The 13,218-nt window shown below is 45.8% G+C and overlaps 1 protein-coding gene across 6 annotated transcripts in view; it reads left to right on the top strand.

Moving 5' to 3' along the window:
* Positions 1–13,218, top strand: part of THRB (thyroid hormone receptor beta) — a 344,635-nt gene that overhangs the window by 286,644 nt on the left and 44,773 nt on the right. The gene's annotated exons all lie outside the window — the stretch shown is intronic.

Genomic DNA, 13,218 nt, shown 5'->3' with positions numbered 1-13,218 from the left:
ATTCAGTTGATTGGAAAGGGTCTTCCCTGTCTGTCAAAGTTGATCAGGTTTCAAAGTTGACAATGCATACCAGAGGAAGAAACAAGCCACGAGGAGGAAAAAACTGCATGTAGAGCTCAGACAAGATTGGAAGGTACAAAAAAATTATTCTGCACTGAAATTTTCCATGAACACAGTAGCCTTCTTCATTCTTAAATGAGAAGAGGTTTGGAACAACTAGGACTCTTTCTAGAGCTGTCTGCCTCTCTAAGCTGAAAGTTCTGCCATGTGCACAAAACCGCATGGTTTCACATGGAATACAGTGCAGGTGGTAGCGTGATTTCAGATGCACAAATTGAATACTTTGTGGTGAGCTTCAAAATGCCAGTGTTAACCATTATAGTATTTGCATGTGTACACACGTGCATGCATACAGTGACACTTACATGCACATATACACACTATGACACATATTGTACTTACTGTATTTTTCGCCCTATAAGACGCACCGGCCCATAAGACGCACCTAGGTTTTTAAGGAGGAAAATATTTTTAACCAAAAGGTGTGCTTTTGGTGGGTTTTGAACTAATGGTGGTCTGTGGATGGCACTGTTATGGGGGGATCTGTAGGGGGCACTGTTATGGGGGGATCTGTAGGGGGCACTGTTATGGGGGGATCTGTGGATGACACTGTTATGAGGGATCTGAGGGGGCACTGTTATGGGAAGATCTGAGGGGGGCACTGTTATAGGGGGATCTGAGGGGGGCACTGTTATGGGGGATCTGAGGGGGCACTGTTATGGGGGGATCTGAGGGGGGCACTGTTATGGGGGGATCTGTGGATGGCACTGTTATGGGGGGGCTGATCAGTGGATGGCACTGTTATGGGGGGTGATCTGTGGATGGCACAGTTATGGGGGTGGATCTGTGGATGGCACTGTTATGGGGGGTGGATCTGTGGTTGGCACTGCTATGGGGGCCAGATCTGTGGATGGCACTGCTATGGGGGGTGGATCTGTGGATGGCACTGCTAAATATGTGTCACCCACAGATCCCCCACCCCATAATAGTAACATCCACAGATCACCCCCCCATAACAGTGCCATCCACAGATCTCCCCCCCATAACAGTGCCATCCACAGATCCCCCCCCCCATAACAGTGCCATCCACATATGCCCTAATATACCTGTAGTAGGGGCTGGTGTCATGCAAATGCGGCGGGGCTGGTGCGTCACTGTATTCCGGCCCCACCACTCACTCACTTCCTCAATGCCTAAACATTTTATAATAATAGCTTTCATTGAAGTTCCGATCCCCAGCCCCATCTGTACTACTTACTAAATGTCCTGTAGCAGGCAGAGCAGGGCTAGCGGCCACCCGTAACTCACTGACGTCACGTGCCTGCGCCTCCTACTTTATGAATGAACTAGGCGGCGCAGGCACGTGACGTCAGTGAGTTACGGGTGGCCGCTAGCCCTGCTCTGCCTGCTACAGGACATTTAGTAAGTAGTACAGATGGGGCTGGGGATCGGAACTTCAATGAAAGCTATTATTATAAAATGTTTAGGCATTAAGGAAGTTAGTGAGCGGTGGGGCCGGAGTACAGTGACCGCACTGGCCCCGCCGCATTTGCATGACACCGGCCCCTCCTCCCTCCCCCATCCAGCTGATACATCGCAGACTGCGATGTAAAATGACAGCATTCTCCCCATAAGACGCAGGGGCATAAATACATTCATGAGCATATGTACACACTGCACACACATGCCTACCCACTTACTAGTCTATTTTAACACAAATAGAAGCAATCATGTTATATAGCAAGTCTCTTCATCAGGCATAATATAACAGTGTTTGAAGAAACACCAATATAAATGCAAAATAGCAGAAACATGGTGTAATAAATGGACATTTGAAAAACAACCAAATAAGAAAAAGAGCTTAGAGAATGGGTCCATAATAAGCTTACAGAGAAGCAGTGTGATGTTATCTCAGATACCTGGTCCTCCCACTATATCTGGCGCAGATTATCTTGTAGCATGATATACAGTTGCAAGAAAAAGTATGTGAACCCTTTGGAATGATATGGATTTCTGCACAAATTGGTCATAAAACGTGATCTGATCTTCATCTAAGTCACAACAATAGACAATGACAGTCTGCTTAAACTAATAACACACAAAGAATTAAATGTTACCATGTTTTATTCACAGTGCAGGTGGAAAAAGTATGTGAACCCTTGGATTTAATAACTGATTGAACCTCATTTGGCATCAATAGCTTCAACCAAACGTTTCCTGTAGTTGCAGATCAGACGTGGACAACAGTCAGGAGTAATTCTTGACCATTCCTCTTTACAGAACTGTTTCAGTTCAGCAATATTCTTGGGATGTCTGGTGTGAATCGCTTTCTTGAGGTCATGCCACAGCATCTCAATCGGGTTGAGGTCAGGACTCTGACTGGGCCACTCCATAAGGCCTCTTTCACACTACCGTTTTTTTTTTCCGTTTTGCGGTCCGTTTTTTGCGTTCCGTATACGGTCCGTATACGGTCCGTATACGGAACCATTCATTTCAATGGTTCCGCAAAAAAACGGAATGTGTTCCGTATGCATTCCGTTTCCATATTTCCGTTCCGTTGAAAAGATAGAACATGTCCTATATTTGGCCGCAAATCACAGTCAGTGGCTCCATTCAAGTCAATGGGTCCGCCAAAAAAACGGAACACATACGGAAATGCATCCGTATGTCTTCCGTATCCGTTCCGTTTTTTGCGGAACCATCAATTGAAAATGTTATGCCCAGCCCAATTTTTTCTATGTAATTACTGTATACTGTATATGCCATACGGAAAAACGGAACGGAAACGGAACCACAACGGAAGCAAAAAACGGAACAACGGATCCGTGAAAAACGGAACGCAAAACACTGAATTCAACATACTGTAGTGTGAAAGAGGCCTCAGGTGCATTTTCTTCTGTTTAAGCCATTCTGTTGTTGATTTACTTCTATGCTTTGGGTCGTTGTCCTGTTGCAACACCCATCTTCTGTTGAGCTTCAGCTGGTGGACAGATAGCCTTAAAGAGGACCTTTCACCAGAATAAAACATCTAAACTAACTATACAGACGTGTAGAGCGGCGCCCAGGGATCCCCCTGCACTTACTGTTATACCTGGGCGCCGCTCCGTTCGCCCGGTATAGGCTCCGGTATCTTCATAGTTAGGCTCCACCCAGGGGAAACTGACGGCATCTCTTTCTCCTATGCTGTAGCGCTGGCCAATCGCAGCGCTCAGCTCATAGCCTGAGAGAAAAAAAAAAACTCTCGGGCTATGAGCTGAGCGCTGCGATTGGCCAGCGCTACAGCATAGGAGAAAGAGACGCTGTCAGGTTCCCCTGGGTGGAGCCTAACTATGAAAATACCGGAGCCTATACCGGGCGAACGGAGCGGCCCTCGGGGATAACAGTAAGTGCAGAGGGATCCCTGGGCGCCGCTCTACACGTCTGTATAGTTAGTTTAGATGTTTTATTCTGGTGAAAGGTCCTCTTTAAGTTCTCCTGCAAAATGTCTTAATAAATTTGGGAATTCATTTTTCCTTCAATGATAGCAATCCGTCCAGGCCCTGATGCAGCAATGCAGCCCCAAACCATGATGCCCCCACCACCATACTTCACAGTTGGGATGAGGTTTTGATGTTGGTGTGCTGTGCCTCTTTTTCTCCACACATAGTGTTGTGTGTTTCTTCCAAACAACTCAACTTTGGTTTCATCTGTCCACAGAATATTTTGCCAGTACTGCTGTGGAACATCCAGGTGCTCTTGTGCAAACTGTAAACGTGCAGCAATGTTTTTTTTGGACAGCAGTGGCTTCCTCTGTGGTATCCTCCCATGAAATCCATTCTTGTTTAGTGTTTTACATATCGTAGATTCGCTAACAGGGATGTTAGCATATGCCAGAGACTTTTGTAAGTCTTTAGCTGACACTCTAGGATTCTTCTTCACCTCATTGAGCAGTCTGTGCTGTGCTCTTGCAGTCATCTTTACAGGGAGAGTAGCAGCAGTGCTGAACTTCCTCCATTTATAGACAATTTGTCTTACTGTGGACTGATGAACAGCAAGGCTTTTATAACCCTTTCCAGCTTTATGCAAGTCAACAATTCTTAATCGTAGGTCTTCTGAGAGCTCTTTTGTGCGAGGCATCATTCACATCAGGTAATGCTTCTTGTGAAAAGCAAACCCAGAACTGGTGTGTGTTTTCTATAGGTCAGGGCAGCTGTAACCAACACCTCCAATCTCATCTCATTGATTAGACTCCAGTTGGCTGACAACTCACTCCAATTAGCTCTTGGAGATGTCATTAGTCTAGGGCAGGCATGCTCAACCTGCGGCCCTCCAGCTGTTGTAAAACTACAACTCCCACAATGCCCTGCTGTAGGCTGATAACTGTAGGCCGTTCGGGCATGCTGGGAGTTGTAGTTTTGCAACAGCTGGAGGGCCGCAGGTTGAGCATGCCTGGTCTAGGGGTTCACATACTTTTTCCACCTGCACTGTGAATCTGGTGTGTTTAATAAAAACATAGTAACATTTAATTATTTGTGTGTTATTAGTTTAAGCAGACTGTGATTGTCTATTGTTGTGACTTAGATGAAGATCAGATCACATGTTATTACCAATTTGTGCAGAAATCTATATAATTACAAAGGGTTCACATACTTTTTCTTGCAACTGTAAATCCTTAGGACACATTCAAACCTTTGTTCAGTGTGTTAAACCATGTAATAAATGTATATTCCCACATTCTTCTGGCTATTTGAAATTGCCTTTAATATGATTGGTTTCATATGTTCTTCATTGTGTCCTGAGGTACAAAAATGCTTAGCCTCTTAAATTGTGTGGCGATGGGACCTCATCTTTGCTTTAAGTTTCTGTCCTTTGTGGCCAACATAGAGACCAATATTTAGTGCACCGAATCAGGTACACAACAGAACATGTGAATGTCCCAGAGATCTTATAATCCTGAGGCAAGTTGGGGATTCTGATGGGGAGGCCTAAGTTGTCTTGAAAGCTTGATGTATAACATCATTGCTTTCATTTTTAGCCAGTGAAAGGTATCATACCTGCAAGACTCTTATTTAGTTTCAGTTAATGAGAGCAATAAATCAGTTTTTTACTAGCTAACACTGGACCAGGTTTTTTTTTTTTACCCACTTGCTATTGTTCTCTGCTATATTTATCCCATATGTAGCTGAGGTGTCTGAGAAACTCAAAAGGATTTTTAATAAACATCACATCCCTGTCTGCTTTAAACCCAGCAACACACTGAGGCAACAACTGGTTCACCCCAAAGACCCAACGCCTAAACACAAGATGGACAACATTGTGTACGCAGTCTGGTGCCATGAGGAATGCTCAGAACTGTATATCGGCGAAACAAAACAACAACTACATCAGCGTATGGCTCAGCATAGAAGAGCCAAAACCTCTGGTCAAGATTCAGCCGTGTAATTACATCTAAAAGAAACAGGTCACACCTTTGAAGACAGTCAAGTACGTGTTTTGGATAAGGAGGCCGATCGGTACAAACGAGGTGTGAAGGAGGCCATCTACGTAAAAATGGAGAAGCCAAGCTTAAATAGAGGCAGGGGTTAGACATCTAGTGTCTGCCACATACGATGCTGTCTTGCCACCTTTTTCTGGGAAGTCTTTATCACCTACTTTATCACCTACTGACTCCAATTAGGATAATGGAATCAACACCTTTGACCCCATGCTGGGTATAATTACCAGATGTTGATTCAGTTACATATTTATTCCCAGAGAATTCTTGTACAGTCACTCAGAATTGAGAAAGCTTGTTGGAAGAACGAGTAAAACGTTTTCCATAAATCTACAGTACGTCCAGTTGCCTTGATTTATTCTTTACAAATATACAGTACAGACCAAAAGTTTGGACACACCTTCTCATTCGAAGAGTTTTCTTTATTTTCATGACTATGAAAATTGTAGATTCACACTGAAGGCATCAAAACTATGAATTAACACATGTGGAATTATATACATAACAAAAAAGTGTGAAACAACTGAAAATATGTCATATTCTAGGTTCTTCAAAGTAGCCACCTTTTGCTTTGATTACTGCTTTGCACACTCTTGGCATTCTCTTGTTGAGCTTCAAAAGGTAGTCACCTGAAATGGTTTTCACTTCACAGGTGTGCACTGTCAGGTTTAATAAGTGGGATTTCTTGCCTTATAAATGGGGTTGGGACCATCAGTTGCGTTGTGGAGAAGTCAGGTGGATACACAGCTGATAGTCCTACTGAATAGACTGTTAGAATTTGTATTATGGCAAGAAAAAAGCAGCTAAGTAAAGAAAAACGAGTGGCCATCATTACTTTAAGAAATGAAGGTCAGTCAGTCCGAAAAATTGGGAAAACTTTGAAAGAGTCCCCAAGTGCAGTCACAAAAACCATCAAGCGCTACAAAGAAACTGGCTCACATGCGGACCGCCCCAGGAAAGGGAGAGGATAGGTTTGTTCAGGAGCAGCAACACAGACGGCTTGTAAAGAGCCTGAATGGTGAACACGCAACAGCTGGGCAGGGGATCGCAGATCCAAAGCGGTCCAACGGCATGTAGAAAAAATGGAAGGCCACAGCATCGTTTCGCCAATAATCTTCTTTATTCAGGATCACACCTCACAACAAGGCATACAAAATCTTTGCGGCAACGTTTCGGCTAGAGATAGCCTTTGTCAAGCATGTTAACAATTAAAATCACAGCCTATAAATAGCACATGATAAACCCACCCACACCGCTAAGCAACCAATGGAGTTTTAGTATATGTGTAACACACCTGTATGATAAATCAATGAGCAATGACATGATGAAACAAATCGGCCAGCTGCAACAAATCGCAATCATACCTGTGTGGGGTCACCATGCACAGACCTCCTCCGTCCATCCAGCGTCCCATAGTCGGCAATGCGCATGTCCGCATACGTCATCGCATGCGTCACCACAAGGCGACATACGTATGACGTGCCCAACTGAATCCCGATGCATAGTCTGCGCCGGACTACTTGCGTCATCAGGCGGCGGCTGGCAGACGTCACAAGGCCACTCCCACCTGGCGCTCCAGGCTGACGTATGCATGAGGATTCAATGGGACTGTCAATAAAGGGCGATCGCACCACTGTCAAATTTGAACAGTGTGCAGAGCGCTCACTGATTAAAATCATAATTAGACATTAAAGGCGCATTGCACAAACTATTAGCGCGAGGAAAGACCAAGGGAACATGAAAGGATATGGACACCACACAGGTATAGGCGCAGCAGGCATAATGAAAAACGTGAAAAATCACTATTTGTTAACCATAGATAACACTCTCATTAGGCACAAATTCTCATTGATAAATCATGTACCATATCAAGGTGTTTGTGGAAAAAAACACAATATTCATCGTAGTGCTATACAGCGGTGTGATTAAGGCATATAATTAAAAAACATAGCAAGATACTATAACAGAAGAGAAATATATGAAAACAGCCCTGTTAGAAATTTGATTAGATCCAGAATTAGCTGATGCCAGCCACATTAAACTCTAGATTTAAACCAAATGGCTGTAAAGATTTCAATGTGTAGATCCATTTGAGCTCCTTCTTCCTTAATATTGCGTCCTTGTCACCCCCTCTCCTTAACGGGCCCACACTGTCAATAACTCTAAAGCGAAGCTGGTTAACAGAATGCCCCGCCTCCACGAAGTGTTTCGCAACGGGCTTATCCATGTTCATCCTGCGTATGGTACTCTTATGTTTGTTAATACGTTCTCTGACTTCCATGGTGGTCTCTCCCACATAAATAAGGCTGCAAGGGCACTGGATGGCATAAATCACATCCCGTGACCTGCAGGTGTAATAGCCCTTGATTTTATATTTTTTCCCACTGTAAGGGTGGGAGAAATGTTCACCTTTGAGAACGTTACCACAATTACAACAAGATAAACATGGATAAGTCCCGTTTTTGCGCCGTGCAAGTAGTCTTTGTGTCGGTGACTGGCCGCCTATGTCGGATTTAACCAGTCTATTACGGAGGCTAGGGTTCCGCCTGTACGCCATCATCGGTGGGGACTTGAATTCTTCTATATCTGGCAAACCCCTTTGGAGTATATGCCATTCCTTTCTAAGGATATGGGCGATGTCGCCACTGTCCCGGCCGAAGATGGACACAAACGGAACCCTAGCCTCAGAGTTCGCTGTTGTTGATTTCCGTAGTGCAGTGCATCTGTCAACCAACTTCACCCTTTGTTTGGTTCGAACAAGTAGGGGTTTCGGGTAACCTCGTTCCAAGAAACGCGTGCACATAGTGTCAATCCTCTGTGCACATATTTCTTCGTCGGAAACTATTCTCTTTACCCTTAAGAGCTGACTCCATGGGAGGGAGTCAAGCATTCTATGTGGGTGATAGCTATCATGCATAAGTAAAGTATTGCGGTCAGTAGGCTTCCGATAGAGGTCCGTAGCCAAAAGACCCTCCATCACGTAGACACGCACATCAAGGAACTGCAACTCACTGGAAGAAACAGTTACAGTGAATTGCAGGCCCGGGACCCCCGCATTCAAATGTAGATGAAAGGAAAAGGAAGACCAAGAGTCACCTCTGCTGCGGAGGATAAGTTCATCCGAGTCACCAGCTTTAGAAATTGCAGGTTAACAGCAGCTCAGATTAGAGACCAGGTCAATGCCACACAGAGTTCTAGCAGCAGACACATCTCTAGAACAACTGTTAAGAGGAGACTGTGTGAATCAGGCCTTCATGGTAGAATATCTGCTAGGAAACCACTGCTAAGGACAGGCAACAAGCAGAAGAAACTTGTTTGGGCTAAAGAACACAAGGAATGGACATTAGACCAGTGGAAATCTGTGCTTTGGTCTGATGAGTCAAAATTTGAGATCTTTGGTTCCAACCACCGCGTCTTTGTGCGACGCAGAAAAGGTGAACGGATGGACTCTACATGCCTGGTTCCCACCATGAAGCATGGAGGAGGAGGTGTGATGGTGTGGGGGTGCTTTGCTGGTGACACTGTTGGGAGTTTATTCAAAATTGAAGGCATACTGAACCAGCATGGCTACCACAGCTTCTTGCAGCAGCATGCTATTCCATCCGGTTTGCGTTTAGTTGGACCATCATTTATTTTTCAACAGGACAATGACCCCAAACACGCAGTGTAAGGGCTATTTGACCATGAAGGAGAGTGATGGGGTGCTGCGGCAGATGACCTGGCCTCCACAGTCACCGGACCTGAACCCAATCGAGATGGTTTGGGGTGAGCTGGACCGCAGAGTGAAGGCAAAAGGGCCAACAAGTGCTAAGCATCTCTGGGAACTCCTTCAAGACTGTTGGAAGACCATTTCAGGTGACTACCTCTTGAAGCTCTTCAAGAGAATGCCAAGAGTGTGCAAAGCAGTAATCAAAGCAAAAGGTGGCTACTTTGAAGAACCTCGAATATGACATTTTCAGTTGTTTCACACTTTTTTGTTATGTATATAATTCCACATGTGTTAATTCATAGTTTTGATGCCTTCAGTGTGAATCTACAATTTTCATAGTCATGAAAATAAAGAAAACTCTTTGAATGAGAAGGTGTGTCCAAACGTTTGGTCTGTACTGTATATTTTGTAGTAGACATACTCCAAAAGACATACGTAAAAGCAGCTGGTAGTTCCTACCCCTCCCATTGTATATATGGACTTGCTCTTTGCTTCCATGTAATGTGCTTCTTATAACAGCAGATGGCAAAAAACATGAAATAAATGCAGACTATATGTAGACGGTGGAGGACAGCCTTAGGAAGAGGAAAGCTGTAGAAGGAGGAGATCTGTGGTGAGAGCAAGAGAAGCACTGATGAGGTATGAGGGCACAAGGGGGAATTTTAGCACCATAACCCCTATGTATGCCCCTGTTTCAGTCGCCACTAAAGCCTTCAAGTCTGTGTCTGAGGAAATAACATGTGGACTCTGTTCTTCCTGTTAGTGCTTTTCAGTAATCAGTCACTGTGAGATAAACCTGGACTTCAGATACTCGTCTTTTGAGATGTTTTTTAGACTTTTTAAGGGGTTCTACGAGATAATTAAAATCCTGAAATAGGATAAATTACAAAATTATGCAAATTAAGGATTGCCATATATGGGTTCTGTACTGAAGCTACTACTGCCCTTGCTGCTGCTACCTACTACTACAGCTACACAGCCACACAGCTCCTACTTTGTCAGGTTCCATACTCTACTGCTGCTGCTGATTCTTTTGTAACAAAAGCCATTAATTCTGCACTTTCCCAAAACTCAGGCATCGTCACATGTATTTTTGATGGTGGAATTGGTGGGGATAGAATATATATGTATTTTATTTAACATAACACCAAACCTGTTTCTACTCCCCAACAACGGATAATTTTTGTAAAGTGTCTTTGCCTTTTCTGATACTACCGTGTGTGTATAAACACCGACAGAAATCTTCTCCCAAAAGGCATAATTTTTTAACCATTTTTTTAACCACTTACCGCTAAGCTAACGCCGAAAGGCGTCATCTCCGCGGCGCTCCCAGGCTACGCTAACGCCGATTGGCGTCATCTCGCGTGAGCCGAGATTTCCTGTGAACGCGCGCACACAGGCGCGCGCGCTCACAGGAACGGAAGGTAAGCGAGTGGATCTCCAGCCTGCCAGCGGCGATCGCTCGCTGGCAGGCTGGAGATCCGAATTTTTTAACCCCTAACAGGTATATTAGACGCTGTTTTCATAACAGCGTCTAATATACCTCCTACCTGGTCCTCTGGTGGTCCCTTTTGTTAGGATCGACCACCAGAGGACTCAGGTAGGTCAGTACAGTCGCACCAAACACCACACTACACTACACTACACCCCCCCGTCACTTATTAACCCCTTATAAACCCCTGATCACCCATGATCACCCCATATAAACTCCCTGATCACCCCCCTGTCATTGATCACCGCCCTGTCATTGATCACCCCCCTGTCAGGCTCCGTTCAGACGTCCGTATGATTTTTACGGATCCACGGATACATGGATCAGATCCGCAAAAAGCATACGGACGTCTGAATGGAGCCTTACAGGGGGGTGATCACCCATATACACTCCCTGATCACCCCCCTGTCATTGATAACCCCCCTGTAAGGCTCCATTCAGACGTCCGCATGCGTTCTGTGGATCCGATCCATGTATCCATGGATCCGTAAAAAATCATGCGGATGTCTGAATGGAGCCTTACAGGGGGGGTGATCAGTGACAGGGGGGTGATCACCCTGATCACCCCTGTCATTGATAACCCCCCTGTAAGGCTCCATTCAGACGTCCGCATGCGTTTTGTGGATCCGATCCATGTATCCATGGATCCGTAAAAAATCATGCGGATGTCTGAATGGAGCCTTACAGGGGGGGTGATCAGTGACAGGGGGGTGATCACCCTGATTACCCTGATCACCCCCTGTCATTGATAACCCCCCTGTAAGGCTCCATTCAGACGTCCGCATGCGTTTTGTGGATCCGATCCATGTATCCATGGATCCGTAAAAAAGCATACGGACGTCTGAATGGAGCCTTACAGGGGGGTGATCAATGACAGGCGGGTGATCACCCATATACACTCCCTGATCACCCCCTGTCATTGATCACCCCCCTGTCATTGATCACTCCCCTGTAAGGCTCCATTCAGACGTCCGCATGATTTTTACGGATACATGGATACATGGATCGGATCCGCAAAATACATGCGGACGTCTGAATGGAGCCTTACAGGGGGTGATCAATGACAGGCGGGTGATCACCCATATACACTCCCTGATCACCCCCCTGTCATTGATAACCCCCCTGTAAGGCTCCATTCAGACGTCAGCATGCGTTTTGTGGATCCGATCCATGTATCCATGGATCCGTAAAAAATCATGCGGATGTCTGAATGGAGCCTTACAGGGGGGTGATCAGTGACAGGGGGGTGATTACCCTGATCACCCCCTGTCATTGATAACCCCCCTGTAAGGCTCCATTCAGACGTCCGCATGCGTTTTGTGGATCCGATCCATGTATCCATGGATCCGTAAAAAATCATGCGGATGTCTGAATGGAGCCTTACAGGGGGGGTGATCAGTGACGGGGGGTGATTACCCTGATCACCCCCTGTCATTGATAACCCCCCTGTAAGGCTCCATTCAGACGTCCGCATGCGTTTTGTGGATCCGATCCATGGATCCGTAAAAAATCATGCGGATGTCTGAATGGAGCCTTACAGGGGGGGTGATCAGTGACAGGGGGGTGATCACCCTGATTACCCTGATCACCCCCTGTCATTGATAACCCCCCTGTAAGGCTCCATTCAGACGTCCGCATGCGTTTTGTGGATCCGATACATGTATCCATGGATCCGTAAAAAATCATGCGGATGTCTGAATGGAGCCTTACAGGGGGGGTGATCAGTGACAGGGGGGTGATTACCCTGATCACCCCCTGTCATTGATAACCCCCCTGTAAGGCTCCATTCAGACGTCCGCATGCGTTTTGTGGATCCGATACATGTATCCATGGATCCGTAAAAAATCATGCGGATGTCTGAATGGAGCCTTACAGGGGGGGTGATCAGTGACAGGGGGGTGATCACCCTGATTACCCTGATCACCCCCTGTCATTGATAACCCCCCTGTAAGGCTCCATTCAGACGTCCGCATGCGTTCTGTGGATCCGATACATGTATCCATGAATCCGTAAAAAATCATGCGGATGTCTGAATGGAGCCTTACAGGGGGGGTGATCAGTGACAGGGGGGTGATCACCCTGATTACCCTGATCACCCCCTGTCATTGATAACCCCCCTGTAAGGCTCCATTCAGACGTCCGCATGCGTTCTGTGGATCCGATACATGTATCCATGGATCCGTAAAAAATCATGCGGATGTCTGAATGGAGCCTTACAGGGGGGGTGATCAATGACAGGGGGGTGATCACCCTGATTACCCTGATCACCCCCTGTCATTGATAACCCCCCTGTAAGGCTCCATTCAGACGTCCGCATGCGTTCTGTGGATCCGATACATGTATCCATGGATCCGTAAAAAATCATGCGGATGTCTGAATGGAGCCTTACAGGGGGGGTGATCAATGACAGGGGGGTGATCAGGGAGTCTATATGGGTGATCACCCCCCTGTCATTGATCACCCCCCTGTCATTGATCACCCCCC

This window comes from Bufo gargarizans, chromosome 5 (genome assembly GCF_014858855.1).
Source record: "Bufo gargarizans isolate SCDJY-AF-19 chromosome 5, ASM1485885v1, whole genome shotgun sequence".
NCBI classification, from domain to species: Eukaryota; Metazoa; Chordata; class Amphibia; order Anura; family Bufonidae; genus Bufo; species Bufo gargarizans.
Note: the sequence above shows the minus strand (reverse complement) of the source record. Positions and strands in the feature narration are given on the sequence as shown.